This window comes from Anas platyrhynchos, chromosome 2, assembly GCF_047663525.1.
Source record: "Anas platyrhynchos isolate ZD024472 breed Pekin duck chromosome 2, IASCAAS_PekinDuck_T2T, whole genome shotgun sequence".
In the NCBI taxonomy this organism is placed as follows: domain Eukaryota; kingdom Metazoa; phylum Chordata; class Aves; order Anseriformes; family Anatidae; genus Anas; species Anas platyrhynchos.
In genome coordinates this window covers 146379777-146400662 of record NC_092588.1, presented here as the reverse complement: position 1 = coordinate 146400662, position 20886 = coordinate 146379777, and the positions used below count along the sequence as shown (strand labels likewise).

The 20886-nt window shown below is 35.7% G+C and overlaps 1 long non-coding RNA gene across 4 annotated transcripts in view; it reads right to left on the bottom strand.

Moving 5' to 3' along the window:
- Nucleotides 1-12756: 12756 nt before the first annotated feature.
- LOC110351284 (uncharacterized) overlaps nucleotides 12757-20886 on the bottom strand; it is a 102450-nt gene continuing 94320 nt past the window's right edge. For 3 of the 4 annotated variants that reach the window (XR_005263956.2, XR_011807096.1, XR_011807095.1), the window contains 4 exons: nucleotides 18071-18164; nucleotides 15796-15925; nucleotides 14773-14808; nucleotides 12757-14469 (listed from right to left, as the gene is read on the bottom strand). This is a non-coding gene — a long non-coding RNA (uncharacterized lncRNA). The remainder of the gene's footprint in view (nucleotides 14470-14772; nucleotides 14809-15795; nucleotides 15926-18070; nucleotides 18165-20886) is intronic. The other variant, XR_002398497.4, reaches the window with a different exon arrangement.

The following is a 20886-nucleotide window of genomic DNA, read 5'->3' as shown; positions in this document are numbered from 1 at the left end:
TAACCCAAAAGCTCATACTATATTTCAAGCATTTGATAATTAAACTAAGGTGTGCACAATGTCACTCATAAGTCACTTATAATACTGTATGAACATGCTTCAGTGTAACACAGTTATATTCAAGCTCCTAGTGAATATTGCTTGAGCATTCATTTAATATAGATAAGAAGAATGTGTATACACTATTTAAAAATGTTGTTTGACAGTACCTCAGTAAATTACCTCTTTTTCTAAAAATAAATAAATAAATAAATAAAAAATGCCTAGCAATTCTTATTAACCTTAAGACACCTAACTATTTATTTGCAAACCACTCACTTAAGAAAATACTTTTCTCAAAAATAGCATAAATATTTTAATTATTTTATGGGTGTTCTTACTTCTGCTCTACAGCTTTTTATTCCTGTGAACACATTCAGATCATTTGTCACATAGCATGGAATGTGAGGGAACACTTTCCAGACTTAGTGTTTAGTCAACAAAGAAAGAAGACAATATTTCAATATTGTCTTCAATTTCATTTTCTTTCACATGTTTTTGTCCTTTATAGGAACTAAAATCTTATGTGGATGTCTTCTAATAGCCTCCTAATTTCAGTGCCAGTTGTTTTCCCAGAAATCCCAAAAGTCAATCAGGTGTTCTGTAGGAACTTCTTCACTCCCACAAACATGGAGGACAAAGGCAATGGGTTCTGATTTGTAACTTAAAAACCCGCGGAGAAGGGGGGGAGGATTGCTTCCTAGGTGTGGTGAACAAAGATGTTCATGAAAATGGGGAACTGGAGATCACAGAACCTGAGAAAAGAAAGATAATACTCTGTATAAATGCAAGATGGCTAGTTGTATCTCAGAGCATACTGATATCTCTCCCACTCTGCATTCTGGGTACCCACCTTATAGTGGCCTTCCAATAATGGGACCTACAAGAAAAGTGAGGAAAGACTCTTTATCAGGGAGTGTAGTGATAAGAAAAAGGGCAATGTTTTTAATCCTAAAGAGGGTAGATTTAGATTCGACATTAGGAAGAAATTCTTCATTATGAGGGTGGTGAGTCACTGGAACTAGTTGCACCTATCTGTTGGTGCTCCATCCCTTGAAGTTTTCAAGGGCAGGTTGTACAGGGCTGTGGCAACCTGATCTACTGGGAAGTGACACTGCCCATGCAGGGGGGTTGGAACAAGATGATCTTTAAGGTTCCCTCCAACACAAACCATTCTATGATTCTATGATCGTTACATATTTCCAGAAAGAGACATTCATATTATCTTGCAGATGTCCCTTCCCTTGCAAAAAGTGTAAGAAAGCAGGGTATCTTACTTCTATGCAACAGTTGGTGTTAACACCACCACAATATCAATGCATGAGATATATTTAACTCATTTTTGAGGGAAAAAAAAAAATGCAGTTCCATACTTGCAAATAATATACGATTATACATATGGCAAGGTATTTGAATGCCAGGTCTGAAAAGTATCTCCACAGGCTTTATTGGGTAATATTTTGTCTCCTTCCTTAAAGCTGAATATTTCTATGAACCAGAAAATGTTTTTTTTTTTTTTTTTTTTTTTTTGTCCCCTTTTCCTGGCTAAGCTAGCCCATAAGTCTCTCAGCGTGCACATAAGATGATCCAAGACCAAGTCTCCAGTTTTTATTTTGGTATTTATTCTTTATTTTCTAGTCACATATCCCAGTGACATACTCGGTAGGGATGTCTTCCAATACAATGTAATACAATCAGTAACAGTAATGGAATGTGATAAATTAATGTAACCGTGGCAAACAGGCTCAGGCATGTTATTCTTTAAAGAAATAGACTGATCTTAGTCTGCTTTCTTGAAATGCAGCCTCATTACTCAACCCTGGAGCTACCTGTTGGGAAATCCCAAGTGCTCCTAAGGTGAAGAATAGAAATATTCTTTGCAAGTAGAATTTATTGAGATCTGCTAAATTTAGGCTACTCTTATAAATGTAGTACAGCTCTAGGGCTGAATTAGTCTCAACCAATTTTACCTGTCTAAAATATAGAACTCCAGTTTTAGTCAGTTGTTCAGGTTTCCAGTAAAATCAATGGAAAGAGTTTCCTCCCAGAAGATAATTCAACCTACCTGTTTCACACATATCTCTCTGAAGAGGTATAATTCAGAGGTATAATTGGAATTGTCTGTATCTCTCTGAGGATGGTAGCATAGCCTGGACATTTTAATCACTATAGTTAGGGAACCCTAATTCCTACACCAAAACATCTGCTGCTTTCTTTCTGCCAATTACTCTGCAACTCATTTACTTTCCATTAATTGAAGACACATTCTTTTTCTTTCCTTTAAGATTTAACCAAGGAATTATTCAGAGGGCAATAGGCAGTGAAGACATAACATGGTGAAATTACTACAGATTTTGGAGGAAAAAACATCAGTTACCCTTGGGGAAAGGTGTTTAAAGAGACAGAGGGAAAATTTGGACTCAGTCATGCTAACCATTACCTATGCAGAGTCTCACAGTCCTGTGAGAAATGTAAGTATATGCTGGGGCTTTTAAGAGTTTGGATGACATTAATGTCAAAGTTGGGTTTTGAGGACTGATTCATACCCACAGTGGACAACACAGTCACAATAGCTTAGTTGTTCTGGAGACTAATAACATTCCAGTATTCAGAGATAACATGAATATTGTTGATTATCATAAAATGGAGAGAGTACTGCAATTTCCTTTGGCAGCATGGTTAGCATAGGAGGAGTAATCTCAAAGGAGCACTGTTCTGTCCAACCATATGCACAAATAGGTGGCTGTCAAGTTTATACTGCATTGTCTTCAGCCTGGAATCATGCCAGCCCTAAACAGGCAGGAGGAAGATGTATGTGGAAAGAGGTAGTCAAATTGCTTCCCTATGTCTGCTTTATAAACATACATATGTTAAACACATTTATTAAGGCAGTCATCAGCAGCAAGTGCAAGGGCCTTTCTTCTCCCTCATGAGGGATAGCTGTTGCTTATATAGGAGTGAGAAGCTGGAAGCTGGCCCAGAAATCTGGAAAGCATATTATGCCGGATTCCCCATGGAGGATCATTTTGCTGCCAGCATATCTTGCTCTGGGGTTTCGACACTCCATCAATCTGGAACCTGGCAGCCACCATTCCCCAGCTCACCTCGTCTCATGCAGCAAGCAGACACAGTGCAACTATTTGTCTCAGATTGCAGCCTGGCCACTCAGAGAAGTGGGGGGAGGGAGGGAGGAAAAGCAAAAGCCTCCAGCAGAACCACAGTTTCTGTTATGCAGCTCACAGCCATACACAGGATGAAATTGTGCTCTTGGTTGGATCATGAGCCGCAGCAACCATTGCCATTTGCACAGTGTTACGGCCCTGAGCAAGGAAGAGGAGGAAGATCCCAGTTTGATCTTTCAGAAAAAGTGCTGTCATTTGCTTTTCCATTAGTTTAAAGACTCCAGAGAGTTTTATAAATCTCAATTAAATCTCAAATAATGTCTACTTAGGAGTGCAGCTGTTTTTTCTGTGAGCATTGTTCTCCTTGTGGGAAGCAAGTTACTGATCTCTTCTCCCGAGACCTTGACAAATGGGAAGGGAATATCAGTGATCCACATTACATTGACTGGGAGTTGTAGATGTAGTCAGCACATTCCCAAGCTTGGTCAGCCCTGCTCACATTCACAGTGTGACGGGTAGCATAAAGTCCTCAATGGAGGTCGGGTTGCCTGTTTTGCCCTTTCTTCACTCTTCTTGCCATATTTCCCCTACATATTTCCATTAAAAAAAAAAAAAAAAAATGACCCCGAGGGTAAAAAAGAGAGCTAAAAGTCTATCTCTAAGAGCCAGTGATTCCTGATTTTCCTCCAATTCCTTAGCAGTAGCTGATCCCACTCCTAATTTCAGTTGTGTTTATTACTTCTGATTTATCCTTATGTGTCTAAAGCCCCTGGCAGTAAAATTACTGTATTGTAGAGAACTGCTATCTAGTCATTAGTACTGTTGCAAATACCTGTTTTGGATTTACTCCTAGCCACTTTAATATTACCAGTCATTTAAATTTTTCTGTAGCTTCAGGCAAGTTGTTATGAGTTGTCTTCTGCCTGCAATAAACCTGCTCTGGATCTCAGTTTGTACCACATCTAGATTTGGAGAATTACACACAAAACTAGGCACTGAATGTGTGATGTGATTGTGAGACAGTTTGGTGGGTTGCCAAACTTTGTATTTTCAGTTGTTCCAAGATAAAGTGTAGGAAGTGATCCTTCAAACAGCAAGAACTGTTCCTTCTAAGCAAAATAAAAATAAAATAAAATAAAATAAAATAAAAATTATAGATTTGTAGCCTGCTTAGATTTTTACACTTTTAGTTTCACACTGTAAACTGAACTGTGAAGCTGGAGGCAAGCTTATGCTGAAGGGTTGAGGAAAAGAAAAACGCAGACAGAACAGTCCTCTGCCTCCTCTCTAAGACAAATGGGTGTGAGGGAGCTCAAGTTTGGAGCCCATCCAGTTACATTAGCTCATGCTGTGATTGAGCTAATTAGTTCTACTAAAAGCTTGAATCTGACAGTGCCCAGCTGGGGACACATGGCCTGAGAAAGGTGAATCCAGCTCAAACTTCAAGCTTGTATAGTAATTCAAATAGTTTGTTGTTGTATGTTTTTGCTGTTGGCTTGTTGTTGTTGTTTGTTTGTTTGTTTGTTTGTTTTTAATAAAACACAAATCTGTGGGTCAATAGTGGAGCACATTGATTTAAATCTGACATCTGCTGGAATAAACAGACTGTTCCCAGAAGAGAGCCTATCTTTTCCTCTTTACAAAGAGAAAAAGGTAAATGAAAGCAACAAATACTTGGTGTGCAACTGACCAAATGTATAAAAGCATTTTTTAATCCTTTTATTGCTAAATGTTACCAATGAATTATCCAATTTCAATACACATATCCATAGTCTATATCCATAGTCTGTGTCTAACATTTTAAAATGGTTTCATTTTTTTTTAACATATGCTCTAGACAGAAATCATCCCATGTAACATATGGCTTGCAGGAACACAGGAAAATAATGGTTTTGTATGGGAATTCTGTGTAAAAATCAGGAATTGCCGCCATCTCCTACACTGCATTGATTATATAATAGGTGGGACATTTGCTTGGCCTGTTTGTTAGTTAAGGTAAAAAATAAATAAACACACACATACAGACACAAAATGCATACATACACAAAATAAATTTGTCTCTACCTGGACAGCTGTCAGTATATCTAGATACTGGATATATCGAGAGGAATATCCTCAGGAGGAAAATGAGGAAAAATGAGGAAAAATACATTTTGAAAATGCAGAATCATGCAGCTCATTAAAGTCCCTCTATCTTTTTTGTTTGTTTGTTTGATTGATTGATTGTTTTTTGTCTAAGCATGGACCCTTTTAGTATCTCTCTACAGATACCTTAAAGGAGGCTGTAGTGAGGTGGGGGTTGGCCTGTTCTCCCACGTGCCTGGTGACAGGGTGAGGGGGAATGGGCTTAAGTTGCGCCAGGGGAGTTTTAGGTTAGATGTTAGGAAGAACTTCTTTACTGAAAGGATTGTTAGACATTGGAACAGGCTGCCCAGGGAAGTGGTGGAGTCACCATCCCTGGAAGTCTTTAAAAGACGTTTAGATGTAGAGCTTAGGGATATGGTTTAGTGGGGACTGTTAGTGTTAGGTTAGAGGTTGGACTCGATGATCTTGAGGTCTCTTCCAACCTAGAAATTCTGTGATTCTGTGATTCTGTGATCTCATGAGTGTCTTCTGGAAATCACAGAATCATAGAATCATCTAGGTTGTGAAAAGCCATCAAGATCACCAAGTCCAATCATCAGCCTGGTGTGCTGAGTTCCATCACTAAATCATATATTTTAGTGCTGCTCCCACACATCTTTTAAACACCTCCCACACAACTCCAGGCTAAACTTCTGACAGATAAAAATTATAAAATTTGAAGCAAAAATAATTTAAAAAAAAAAAGAAAAAGAAGGAAAGGAAAGGAAAGGAAAGGAAAGGAAAGGAAAGGAAAGGAAAGGAAAGGAAAGGAAAGGAAAGGAAAGGAAAGGAAAGGAAAGGAAAGGAAAGGAAAGGAAAGGAAAGGAAAGGAAAGGAAAGGAAAGGAAAGGAAAGGAAAGGAAAGGAAAGGAAAGGAAAGGAAAGGAAAGGAAAGGAAAGGAAAGGAAAGGAAAGGAAAGGAAAGGAAAGGAAAGGAAAGGAAGGAAGGAAGGAAGGAAGGAAGGAAGGAAGGAAGGAAGGAAGGAAGGAAGGAAGGAAGGAAGGAAGGAAGGAAGGAAGGAAGGAAGGAAGGAAGGAAGGAAGGAAGGAAGGAAGGAAGGAAGGAAGGAAGGAAGGAAGGAAGGAAGGAAGGAAGGAAGGGGGAAAAAAAAAAGAAAAAAAAAAGAAAAAAAGGCTTCTGTGCTAAAAAAAAAAAAAAAAGTTTTGTTTCTACCTAATAATACACAAGAGTAATGAGTCTTTAGTTAACTATAAATTTATCCTATGTTGTTTGATGTGCCTATGTTATTCAATGCCATAGAATTCCAAAGGTAAAATTCACCATTTTAAAAGATAGAGATATTTGAAATTAAGTAGATGGCTTTGAAATGTACAGAAACCACATCTTATCTTAGAGTAGAATTTTCTATTTTCTTTGAAACTTGAAGGAAGTAATGAAAGCACCATAACCATATGATAACTAAGCTCTTCACTGATGTGGTTTCTAATTTACACTGGGCAATGTTGTTTTCTATGACGTTTCAAATAATTTCTGTCATTGTACTTGAGAAGAGTCCATGGGTTCTTTTGGGCCTTAAAATAGTTTGTCCTTAAACCTCAAGATTATTTTATATCAACAAGGCTAACAAAAAAATGTGTTATTCATCTCTGGTGTAGGAATTCCTATGCCTTTTTACTGTTGATGTTGTTAAAAAGGAATCTTGAAATAACGCCTTAAATATAAATGACTTAATGTTATATTTCACAGCCTATAAAAATTCCTAAAGACAATATTAATTAGAAACATATGTAGAGTTGATTTATTTTTCATACTTTTCTCGTGCCATCCAGATTTTTTATTTATTTATTTGGCATACATAGTATTCATAGAATTGGCATAGAGTAGCTCTTCTGGGAACTTTAATGAGTGGTTCTCCAACCATTTTCAAAAATTTCAGGCTCTACCCAGGAGGCACTTCCAGACACTAAAAGAATATCCAGGCTCTCCAGGTTGATCTCATCTAAGGTAAACACCCTGTGCCATTCTGCTGAGAGGCATAATATAATATATGAACCTGTCTGACATTTTCTTTTTTTTTTTTCCCCAAACCTTGTTTTGGAGATTTATTTGTTTGAAGACTCCCTTGGAGATGTCTTTTTTTTTTTTTTTTTCTACTTACATTTTTAGTTTTTATTCCCACAGAACTGTCACAGAAAGATATATATATATATATTTTAATCTTCCCTGTATAGACATCAAAAAGCTCTTTCTGCTTCAGCTTCTGCTTCAGTGATGGTGACCAGTTCACTTTCTTCTTCTTCCTGAGATGAGAGAACAGAGCAGCTCCCTCTATGACCCAGGAAGGCCCCCTTGCGTCTGTAACATCAGCTTTACATTGCAAATAAAATCAATAAATTACCACTGCCAAAAATCTGGCTGTCCCTCATTCCTTCCTAGCTGTTCCATTCTCCATCTCTTTCTACCACTGGAAATCACTAGAAAACTATTTCCTGTTCTTTATGCATTCTACTGCATCAGGTTTTCCCAAAGTGACTGAGTTTTCTTATCCAAACCCTAGAATTGATACTGAGTTCACACCTTTTTTTAGGCTTTGGTGACCTTTACACATGTCGTTCTTCTAGATCTTTTTGCCAGGGTACGCTCAATCCTCAAATATTTGTCTCTTCATAAATTCTTAAAGACTCTGCATTTCAGATCCCCTCTCACAGCCAAAACTTTCACTCAATTCTCATTAACTCAATTCTTAGTTACCTTAGTGCTTCCTTTCTGATATTTATACATGGACCATGGCTCTGCAGATTAATCTGTGATGATTTTGCAAAGATGATGTTCCTTGTGTACGCTTTGATCCTGCAACCTTTTATTTGTTACGTCTATCAATTTTTCTGATCTCTATTGTATCATCACTGAGCCATTTGTTTTCAAGTCCTCCCAAAATATCAATATCCTGAAAATGTTTTTCAAGCCTTAACCACAAAAGACGTTTTGTATCATTTTGTAGCTTTGCAACTTTGTGCAAACATTTGCAACTTCTTCCAAATCATCTGGCCTACGTAATCATACTTGTTTGAGTGTAATGGTCTCATGACTTACACAGAGGTTGTGTAAGCGTCATTGTGTAAGCATCACAAGCTGACAGATATTTATATTTTCTGCATGCATTTTTTAAAAAAGAGACAAAAATGAAGTGCCTATGTTGTTCAATGCCATTTACTTGTGTTCAGTTCTACAGCACGAATGCTACACTTCTGAGGAGAGGTTTGCTCAGACCGATCTAAATGTGTCAGCATACATTCAAGCAGGGTGTTTCAGTTATATACAATTACAATTGATTATTTAAGACATGTAGCATTTCCTCTCAAATGTTGCATATGTATAGCTGCCTCCACAGTTTACACCTGTGGTAAATCAAGGTTGATATGAATTTATGCATTCCCCTAAACACCTACATTTTGGCAATACTTACACTTGACTTTCTCCTTGATCAGTGCCTGTACAAGAGAGACTCCATCCCTCTCTGAAACTATTTCTGTTTTCGCCATGCATAGAGGGATTTTAAAGGTCCTGTTCCTGTTTCCTGACTCAGATAACTGCCTACAATTAGGTGAATAACCTTGTGTCTTACAGAATTCATTAAAACTGGTATCAAATATTATTTTTCTTTGTTTTGTAAACCAAATAAAATATTTTCTAAACAAATTAAAGATATACAGGTTTACTGTTTTGATTATTTCTTTGATTTTACCTAGACAGAATTCATGGAACTCATGGTAGTGTGTTACCTGAGTTTTCATCGGCTTTTTATCAGCCTGGAGAAGAGGAGACAAAGGGAAGGCCTCATGAACACCTACAGCTCCCTCATCAGGCACGGATTTCTGCTCTCTGGTGACAACGAGATGACCCAAATGAATGACATGAAGATACAACGGGAGAGGGAGGATCAGGTTAGGAAAAGGTTCTTCACTAAGTCAGGCACTGGAACAAGCTCTTCAGGGAAGTGGTCACAGCACCAAGCCTAATTGAGTTCAAGAAGCATTTGGGCAACATTCTCAGACATGGGGTTTGTTTTTTAGGTGGTCCTGTGTGGAGCCAGGAGTTGAACTCGATGATCTTTGTGGGTCCCTTACAACTCAGGATATTCTATGTTTCATCAGAGTTTTGGTGTGTACTTGGTGCTGCTTTTCCATCAAACATTATGTTTCCAATGAACAATGTTTACTCTGGATTTGTGAATACCCAAATCTGTACAGCATTCTTTCTCTATATAAAACCATGATAGAGCATTTTCCATAGAAATTTTGGCTTTAGTTAAATTAAGTTTGTATGATAGAATAAAGCTTCCAACTTTCAGCGAACTATAATCTGTTATAGTGAGTTTGAAAGAATAAGCAAAGAGGCCGACTTTGTAAATAGCCTTTCCTTCTTAAAGAAAGAGTAAAAGTGTTCATATTTAGGAGTTTTTGTTGTTGTCGTTGTTGTTTGTTTGGTTTTTTTGAGGATTTTTTTTTTACTGGCCTTAATAATTGATTTAACTTATCAGGCTAACATTGAGAGAGCACTTGGAAAAAGCAACAAAATTGGTTATTTTCTCCACTTTCACCGCAAAACAGTATTGTTATTATTATTATTATTATTATTATTATTATTATTATTATTATTATTATTATTAGTTTTTTGTGGTTTTTTTTTGTGTGTTTTTTTTTTTGTTTGTTTTTGTTTTTGTTTTTGCATATTGCCATTTGGGGAAATAAAACTTGTAGGCTTTTTTTAATTTTCCCCAATATTTATGTCATTAGACGGGTTATATGAATTATAAAAGATATACCAGCAAGATTTTTCAGAAGAAAATATTTTTTCCTGTGTATGTGCAACTTTTTTTGGTTGGCTGGTTGTTTTTTAATTGTATCTCTTCTTTTTCAATCAGAGCTAAAAGTGCTGAATTATTCCAGGAGAAAAGAGCTTGCTTTACAGTCATGACTAGAAGTGCTGAATTATCCCATAAGAAAATAGATCATTTTTGTCATGATTCCAGTTCAATTTTGCAGACATAAAAGGAGATAATCACTCAAATGTGCATATGTTCTTACTGCAACTGAGTCCAAACCCTGAACCTTTTGAGGTTTGTCCATCTGTATTATGGGTCTTATTAATTAAAATTGCACATAGAAGCCTGAGAAAGCATTTTTATGTCCTCTGGCTAGTAGTTCTGTTAGCACACATTTGTGTGACTAAGTAGTTACTAAATCTGCAGGACTGCTAACTTCAGTGGTTTTCTCACTAGGCATCCAGTTCTTCCAGTAAATGCCTCATTTACTCTCTCTCTCTCTCTCTCTCTCTCTCTCTTTTTTTTTTTTTTTTTTTTTTAATGGTTCTCTCCCTCATATGGCCATGAATGCTAAACCAGGGCTGTTGTTATTATAGGAAATGTGTGTTCCAAACAACATAAATCTCTTAAATTCTGTTTCTGCACTCTACTGAGTAATAGTAATAATTAGTCATGCCTACAGTCATGTAACAGCCACTCCAGCCAGTCAGGCAGACTACAACAATAATTTTCCTGGCAATGTGGGACTAGATGGTAAATCACTGCTAGAGTGAAATTTAGACCTGCACCTAAGAACAATGGTGAAACTAAACTATCTTCACTTTTGGAACTGAAAAAAAAACAAACCAACAAACAAACAAACAAAAAAAAACATATACAGTAATATTCATTTGAAAACAGATTTTTATCAAGGTAGGGATCATTTTTAATTGGAATTTTATTCAGAGTGTTATAATTCACCTATTAAACTAAATATAGAAGAAAGATTATCCTGACCTGGACAGGGGAACATAAGCCTATTCAAAGTTTGTGATTTACCAAACTAGGAGATCAGCTATGGAGATTATTATTAATTTTTTGGTTTATATTAAGGCAGTACAGACACTTAATAAGGTTGAACTCCTGCCCTGATGGAAAACATTGTGATATTCTACTGTATGAAGGTATAGAAATCAAAATCCAAGAAAGTCTTGCATTGAAAATAATTCCTTTGAGCAATTTTCATCCAGTGGAAAATAATTCTGGTCTCATCTCTTGGCAGCAGAATAACCTATATGCTGATCACTCCTTTCCAGATGTGGGGCCTGCCAAATCATTGCCAACCACAAAGTTGGTTTCATTAGACTTAGAAGTCTAATACATCAAACAAAAGCCATGCAGCTTCTGATTTTTAGTCTTCTATCTGGTTCAGTAGGAGAGGATGCCTTGGTTTTGTTTCTGACTAGAGAATCACAGTTTGAAAACCAAAATAATAATTCTAACTTGAAGGACAAATTGGACATCCTAGGTCTTTCAGAGCATGGGGTATATAAATCATTACAAATTTTCTGCCAGGTACATTATAGGTAGCAATGAGGTAGCAGCTGATGGTTTCTATGGTGATACATTCTGTGACATACAGGGTTTTTGCCGAGATATTTAAGGTTTTTTCTTTGTATGTTTGGGATGACTGGTTAGTATAAAACTATCTGCAGGATAGTCTTTAGATTATGACAGAAAAATATTGTCACAAGCAAAACTTCAGACTGACCAAAGGCTCACTCTTTGTTTCAGCCTGGGCTTCCAGAGGTCTTTCCAATTTGGCCAGTTTTCTTTGCAAATGAACAATCTAACATATTTATACTGAAAAACTAGTTATATTTTTCTCTGAAAGTGGAAAAACCTGCTTGTTCTAGCACAGGGAAAACAATAATAAACACTGGTGAGAGGATTTTCTGCTGCCCTTGCCCAAAACAATGTGATAATTGCTCCACACACATAGTGTGGAGCTGGAGAATAGTGCTCACCAAAGAGCAGTAGTCTTTCTCTGTGTTAGAGGGTACCTGAAAATGTAATATAAGTTTTCCAATCTCACAAAAAATACTCTTACAAATGCGTAAGCCAAGTTTCCTTGATCATCTTTGTCTTCAATTAAAAAACAGCCACCACCAACAACAACAAAACAACAAAAAGATGGTATACTGAATATGCAATAAATTGCCCTATTTTTCTTCTTTTGGACAGATACTTTAAGTCAATGAAAAAGTTTATATTTATTTGCTGATTTACATTGATGAACTAAGATGAGAAAGCAATTTTATCTTTTATGACTGCCACAAATTTAAAAATTGATTTCTCTAAAACATTTTTACTTTGAACTTCTGCCACTAGAACCCAATGGTTGCTGTTGGTTATGTGCATTTTTGAGTTTTTTGTTTTGTTTGTTTGTTTTGTGGGGGGTTGTTTTTTGGGGGGAGAGGGAGGTATTGATAAGGTGTGGTTCAAGAAGGAGTAAGTTTCTTTATCTTTTATTTTGAAAAAATGGTACATTATATGTATTTAGCCTATTTTATTCAAAACAATCTAAGATTAATTTAGGAACTTAAGACTGATTTTATTTATTTATTTATTTATTTATTTATTTTAATAAGTTGTATTTGAATACACATTTCTTAAAATAGATAACGTGAATTATGTTTTGTTCCTCTTTTTGTTTGTATTTTTTTAGCCCTAGAGATAAATCTAGTTTATGTTCACAAAAATTTACACTTGCATGATGTCTAAAGCATAATACTTATACTTAAAGCTTAAAACACTCCAGAGTGTCCTGAATTTACACAGTTCCAAGAACAAATTGCTTAAGGGAGGAATTATAAACTCATGACAAAACCAGAATAGTTAACAGCAATACATACTGGTTTGTTTAATAATTCAGCTGAGCACCTCATTGCTTAAAACAAGAGTAAACTTGTCTTTTATTTGTACATAACTTAGAAGGCTTAGAATAAATAAATAAATAAACATAATCTTATTTTACATAAAACTTACCATTAAACACTGAAAGACAGCCACCAAGGTTTCTGTATCAAGACAGTCAGAAAATGTTCAGATGGTGAGGGTTTTGACCTTTATTTTTCCAAAGAAATTAAAAGAAAAACTATTCTTTTATAGATGTGAAATTTTCAATGGGAGTCTGAAGTCATTTGATTTTCAATATTTGTAGTGTAAGTTTTTTAAACGCTAAAGTTTATGCAAAAAACACATTTTTCAGTTCAAGAGGAACATTTACTTCTAGCAGAACTGTTAAAGAAGATAAGAGTGTACCAAATCCTTGCTCTCAAGCCTGCTTTGAGATGTATACGGGCACAGATTCTATTCCATAGTGAAGGATTTTGCCCTATATTTTTTAATGTATGCAAATGAAGAGTCAGAATAGTATTTGGCAAGGTTCCCATGGTCATGGAAACAACTGAGACGGTGGCTTTCAAGATATTTTCTGTATAAAAAAAAAAAAAAAAAAAAAAAACAGTAAAATCAAGCTGGTCTTCTGATTTACACTTATTTTTACTGCAGCAATAAACTTATACAACTTGTTTTAGTTGAGGAATTGAATTGTGCTTGGGTGTCTTATTGTGGTGTCTCCAGAAAAATAAGCCAAAGTGCATGCACAACAGAATTATTTAATGATTTCTCTATCTTGTAGAGATTTCAAGCTGCTGTAATACTCTAAGGTGCTACAGAAAAATATAAAATATGCAGAGCTCAATTCAAGTTCTGTAATAGTTTTAACATATCTCTCACAGGAAGATCCTGAGGCATTTAAATTTGGTATGGCTGGTTCCTCACAATGCAAGCAGAACATTAGAGCTCCTGAGAAAACAGGACAGAGTGAGATGTACAGCTTCCCACAGATCCTCCTCCCACTGTTGGGGCTGCTGTAGCCAACACAAATGGTTGAAGGACCTATTTTGGGGACACAGCTGTCCTGAACCAGAGGATGCAGAGCCACTCATGCATTCCAGCTGTGTGGGACTTGGCTGAAAACTGGGTCCCCTGTTCACACTTCATTCTTCCATTTTGAGAGGTGGAGGAAAATAATGAAAGAAATGGAGAGAGGAACAGGTGTCATTTTTTAGGTGCAAGATACGCCTAGCAGTGTAGCAAATGCCTAAAAATAAATGCATAAGTGAAAGCATATAGTTGTTGTTTTTTTTTTTTTTTTTTTTTCCTTATCCTGGATTAAACACAAAGGACTATCTGCCTGTTTAAATTTCTTTCCAGGCTGTAGCAGTGCTTAGTTCCTTCCTCTGGCTGAGCCTTAGGGGCCGCTCCCAGCGGCTCCACGCGGTGTCACTCTCGAACTGTCCTGCACGGGTAGCACAGCTCTCGCCCGGCCTTCTGCCGCCTCCATCGCTTCCCTTGCAAACAAAGGTACCAAAATGATGAATGTTTTCTACTACAAAAATTGAGAGGAATGCAGAATCCGACCAAGATATCTGTGTTTTCTTCTCCTAATCCTAGTATTCTCTTTATTTTAATAATAATTCATAAGCTATAACATAGCATAGCTAGCCTGTAAACCTACAAATATATCATAGCCTAATGAAATAAACATTCATCAAACCTCTATTTATTTGTCAGTATTTGGTGGTTAATGTGTTCTGCTGTAAGTGATAGTGAAGGAGAAAGCAGACCTCACAGCACGTCACATGAATACTTACCTAAACTACAGTTCAGAATCTCATGATCACTTTCAACTGTACATGATGACATAAAGAGAAAAATAAAGATTTGTTACTATAGAATGTCTTGGTGGAGGGGAAAAAATAATAATATCTACCATGCTTGACATTTGGCCATCACCAAAATTCAAAATACAAGAGTACATCATAATTTATTTTGAATCAAAAATATTTGCAAAAACTACTATTTCTAAAGTATTTTAACTATAGTTTGTGGAAATTGTCCCTTCACAAGTGTTTAACCTAAGCCTCAATAGTTTGGAAAAACAGCAATAGATTGCTTGCAGATAATCCAAAGCAGTAAGGATTCTCTTGGGCCACTCCAAGCACCAAAGCAACTCTGCTTTGCTCAGGATTCATTTAGCTCAGACTTGATAGATTGCTCTTAATCTAAATATCTGACTTGTTGTTAGGGAATCCCAATATATTGAGCATGTGAACATATCTTGCAAAGTGACTACTCTCTTTTTTCTATTGGTGGCTGATAAAACATTATATTACTGAAGTCTTAAGATTTTGATGAATTTCATGCACCTTCACTGGAGCTCCAGTGAAACTGTCACATTCTGTCCCAGCCAGAGCCATTCAGACAATTTATGTTGGTCTGGACAGACTTCCAGGTCCAAGAGATGTATAAGGATCCCTTGCCCATAAATCAACAAAGGAAGCTGCAATTTCCTAGTCTTTGATACAGCTATTGTGATGCTCAAGGTGATCCTGTTTGATCAGATGATCTCCAGAGATCCCTCTAACCTCAACCATTCTGTGATTTCGTGATTCTTTAAAAGTCTTTTTAAGCTGTAATCCTGAAATGAGATCAAAATTCAACAAATTATGTCCTGCTGTTCATTGTAATATCCTCCCTAAAAATCCTTTACAGGAAGTTGTTGTCCTTATTCTGAAGACTAATGTACACCCTGCATTGGTTGAAAAATTAGACTGACATCAATCCTGATTTTATAAATAGTCTAGGACACTGATGCATTTATCACATGGTTTTACCTGGACAATCAGACTCTCTCCTATAAACAGTATCCTTGTATCTTAAGCCTAAGTGTTTTCACCACCACCACATTCACAAAGGGAATATCTTCTTTACATGTACAAGAAATGATGAGTAAATTCTCTTATGCTACAAAAAAAAAAAAAAAAAGAAAAAAAAAATGATCATGCTTTAATATAAACTTTTCTGAGAGGGTCTGTAATATAAAAATTAGATATTCATTATTACTAATGAACAACTTTGGCTCACCCTTGTCTCTGCTGCTAACTACAGAGCTGTCTATGTTTATTAAATTAAATGTATTTAATATTTCTGTCTCATCTGAGTCTTTCTGCTTCTCTTCGTGATAGTATCATTTCAATTCCATTTCATGCTTCCATCACTGTATATGCTCTCTATATCTACTTTTGGATGATTTTTCTTAGTCTTTCATAAATCTAGATTAGAAATTTTGCATCTTAGCTTCCTGTTCCTTTTCTTTATTGAAATGGCTATTGTTTTAGAGATAATATATTCACTTTACAGCTATTCTCTTTACAGCTATACTCTCTCTAAACTAGAGACTGTGTGCTTATATCTTATACCAAGTATCTTGGTATACCAGTTGGTATCTGTTATACCAAGTGTCTTGGTATACCATGGAGTATACCAGTTAACTCCAGAGTAACACAAATTGAAAAATCAGAATTGGTCAGAACTAGTATTCATATATCATTAGTTATCATTTCAAAAGCCATGAATTTCCCATACTGAAAGTCATTGAAACTCAGCCTATTTTTCTCACATGATTCACAAACATTAGAGATTCACAATGACCTTCACTTAAGTTTTGAATTTATAGGGAAACATGAAACCAGAAGAGTCAAAGGGTAGTTTCTTGTTTCACTGTAAATGTTTTACACAGTTGTAGTGGGTAAAAAGTTGATAATTAGGTCTATCAGTGGTGTCATTTCTCACAGTGACTCAGAGTCTGAGAAGTCATGTGAAGGTTTCTGAATAGAGAACCTACTGGATTCTGTACATTAAGTATAAAGCTGGTAGATCTCTATCAAGCTGAAAAAGCCTATCCACATAGATGCATAATCACAGTCCTTTTGTGGTCCCTGAACTTCTTGCACACATTTCTCACTGGTTCTGTGTAGCACAGGGAACAAGCAGAGGAGTCAGTGAAGTCAGTTTGGCTCTTCTCTCTACCTCTTTTTGATGATTTACATCAGGCTTGCAGTCTTGATCTGAGGACTCAAAACGGGCATACTTGCCTCCAAAATTAAAACATTGCATTTGAAAAACTATCTACTAGAAATGGCACAGGATTCAATTGCAATCTTCTGCAAAAATAATTCAATATATTGGAAAGAGATGGCTTTAGTCTTTAAATACAAATCATCTCATGAATTCTTATGTTCCTAGGGACAGTAGAGGAAAATAATATGGATTTTTTTTTCTCCCTTTTTAGAGGAACATATATTATTAGGGCAGAGGAAGAAGAAAAAAATAAACTCAAGGGCTCCTTTCTTAAGTGACAAGTGAATTCATAGCTAAGCTTGTGCTCAGAGAGGAAAGTACTGAGGTCAGATCTTGGCCTTGGTTTTAAAGTGGGCTCAGGGAGCTATATATCTACTTTACAAGCACCAAATATGTGTCTAATGACAATATCTTCTGCCTTGTTGCTATTTTTTTCTTCAGAGTAGACGTTTTCAGCTGTTTTATATTAGAACCAGGATGAGGCTTAGGTCAGTCAGGAAAAAAAAATACAAAAAAAAACAAAAAACAGAATACCTCTGAGAATGATAGAAGGCTTGGAAGGAAAATATTCCTCAATATACTTATGTGTGCCCAAAGAAAAAGGGAGAAGAGAAGAAATAAACATTTTTTTTTCTTTCTTGTTTCTCTCCTATTAAAAATAACACTAAAAATAAATTCCTTGATCATTCAAGTCATCTTTGCTCTACAAAATATTTCTTTATTTAGAAATAAATCAGATCTCCTTACTTTAATGTAACAGACCATTTGCAAATGGAGAAAAGATATTCCAGGAACAGGAACATTCAACCAACTGTGCCACAGTATGATCTGACAGCAGGCTTTCATTCTGCGTGGGAATACACTTTCGCAAAGAGATACTGGAATCACTTGGTGACTGGAGTTGTTTTGGCTAGTGGATGATAAGTGTCAGCTTCTCAGCTGCTGTAAATCAATATTGCTCCACTACACCGATTTACACCAGCTGTGCAGTTGGCCCAATCTCTCTCACATGAATCGTATGTAACTCACCAATGAGTGTGTTGGTTACAGTGATAATTTTCCTGGTAGGCTGATCACTGCTCTGATGTAAATGCAACCCATTGAGGTAGGTGTGTCTGTCATTCTGTCAAGAGTAAAAAAAAAAAAGAGTAAAGTCAGAGTAGAAATGAAAAACAGAAACCAAGGCCTAGGGTCTAGCAACTTAGGTCGTCTAATAAAACTTACTGGGGCTTGAATGGGAAAAATTTAGAGTTAAATTTAGAATACAGAACCTTGTCAGAGGCATGAAAATCTTGGTTTGTTTATTGTTTTATTAGCATGCAAATATGTTTGAATGATTTTAGTGTAAATGTAGCAAAATCACAGGGGGGTTTAGATAGGATTCCAGGCAATTACTATAAAAACTGAAATGTGCTGGAAAAATAGCCACACCATTGACTGCTAAAGACAACATAGTTCTGAATTCTTCCATTTTTACCTTCTTGGGTACTTCCAGCAGGGGAAGAAGGAAATAAATAAATAAAAACCTTCAAAGATTTCTTCACGTTTGATGAAACTCCAATATCATAAAACCATTTTTGTAACATATCATATAGGAGCATATGATTCTTTGAAATTCTTTTGTCAATGAAGATCAAAAGCCTAGTAATATTTGCCCACTTCTCTACTAATTTAACCAACCATTCTCTCAAAGACCTTACATTTTAAAGATTTGGATAGCTTGAAGAAGACCAAACCCAGCCTGGGGGAAGGATATACATTTTTTTGCTTTTCATAGGCAGTATTTGGAGATGGTAAAAATGGCAGAGAAAGGGGGGAAAAACATTTTATTGATTAAAGAAGCTGAAAACTTCAGAAAATATCTTTAGTGTTCTCCTTCCACAGGATTGTGCAGTGAAGACACCTAAGCAAAGCCATGGCATAATGAAATCAACCATGGGTACCAGAGGCATGTGGGCAAGGAAGGTTAACCATGAGGAAGTACTTTCTATTAGCTGTTCAAACAGAGTAGACTTTCATGGGAAATTTAGAGACAACTGTTTCTATATTTAACTACAATAGCATCATCCTTCCAAAAGACCATATTTAACACAACCTTGTGGGTAGGCATTTGCCCAGATTATACTAACTGTGTTAGGCCTCAAGGATCTGACTTGTCATGCTCCATACTTTTCCAGCAAAATATATGGTAAAATCCTGATTGCATGATCTAAAAAGGCCCAGATAGGCATAACAGTCATTTTCTGGCATAGAAAATATATGTGTGCATGGGACTATACTACCATTTTTGGTACCTTTGTCCAGACAAAAAAAATGCCCTTGTTGTATTAAGACAAATGTGCAATTCTGTCTTTATTTCCACTTGTTCTCATGTTTTGAATGCCTCAGAATAACAAACCAAAAGCAGTACAAACTGCAAAGCATAGAGATAGTATTGCTTTCTGAGGGAGATTTTTGACTGAGCTGATTAAAATTTCCCAAACCATTAGAGGGTGTTTATGTATGCTAACACCCCTTAAAAAGACTAAGTGTTTGAGAGTTGCAAAGAAAAGTGATATTTTTGAAAAACATTTATCCTGTGTTAAAATCAGCAATGTTTTACTACCTGAGAATTTTCAACATATCACTGATTAATTTGATTTGAAGGGTTATTAATCTATCCACCTAACTAGTGTCAATTAAAAAAAAAAAAAAAAAATAGGTCTGAAAACATTTCTTTGGTAACTAAACTCACATAACACTGACATAACCCATAAACTCAAATAACCCATAATCCAATGCTATAATCATATCAAAAGAAAAAAATATATAATTATTTAATAAATTATTTAATAGCTTGAGTGCTTATCACAAGCCTATTACCAAAAACTGATTTCTGAATGATATTTAAAATGTTATGCTTCTACTAAAGTCTGTTCCTGGTACAAATATATATATGTATTTGTCAGATAGATTTTCAAAAGCTACTCTGCACTCACAATTAACCATTAAAAGCCATCAAATTTTCTTCACATTCATATAATAGGATATATTCATAGGATAACAGGATATATTTGTGTCATATTAAGTACATCAATAAACAGTGCTGCTCTTTGTGAGGTCTTAGCAAGCAAAGGTTGATCCCACCTGAAAATTTTATTTTAAACATTCAAGTGGGTTGTTTTTTGTTGTTGTTTTTACTTTTGTAAGTCAGATCACTTTAACATAGCAATAGAAAACATTTTCAAGTCAAAATGTACTTATCTTCAAAACTTGAAAAATGTTCACAAGCTTTTTGTCCTTTTGTCTTTGGCTATACAATATCAAATGCTGTTTCTCACAGATAAAGAATGACATGCCTGGTAACTCTGTGTAAAATTCTTAAAAATAAAGTGTCCATAAATTGAGAATTAATAAGTATAGTAAAATTGATATTGATAGTAATTACATCTAAAACATTGTTCTGTGTACAGTAGTTGGAAAAAAAAACCTGTCTGCAACACAGAATGTCTCCTGAGTAAGAAATATTTTATGTAGAAAGTTTTATTTTGTCGTTTTTACCATTCTCAAATTTTAAGATAGAAAAGGGAATAATCACTGAAAAACAATTTAGATTTAAAGCTATTTTGTTACTTTCAGTATCTCCTTTTACAGTGTCTGTATTCTCAATACAAATTCCACGTGGCACAGAAAGTGAAATCCTTAGCAGATTTGACACATTGTTCATGCTTATGATGTCATGCAATAAGTTACCAAATATGGAAAGTTTTTAAGTCTCTTGCCTCATTCTTAACTGGATATGGCAAAATTCAAGATGTTCACTTGATCATTTTTAAGCAAAAGTAATACCCTTTACATATCAAAAT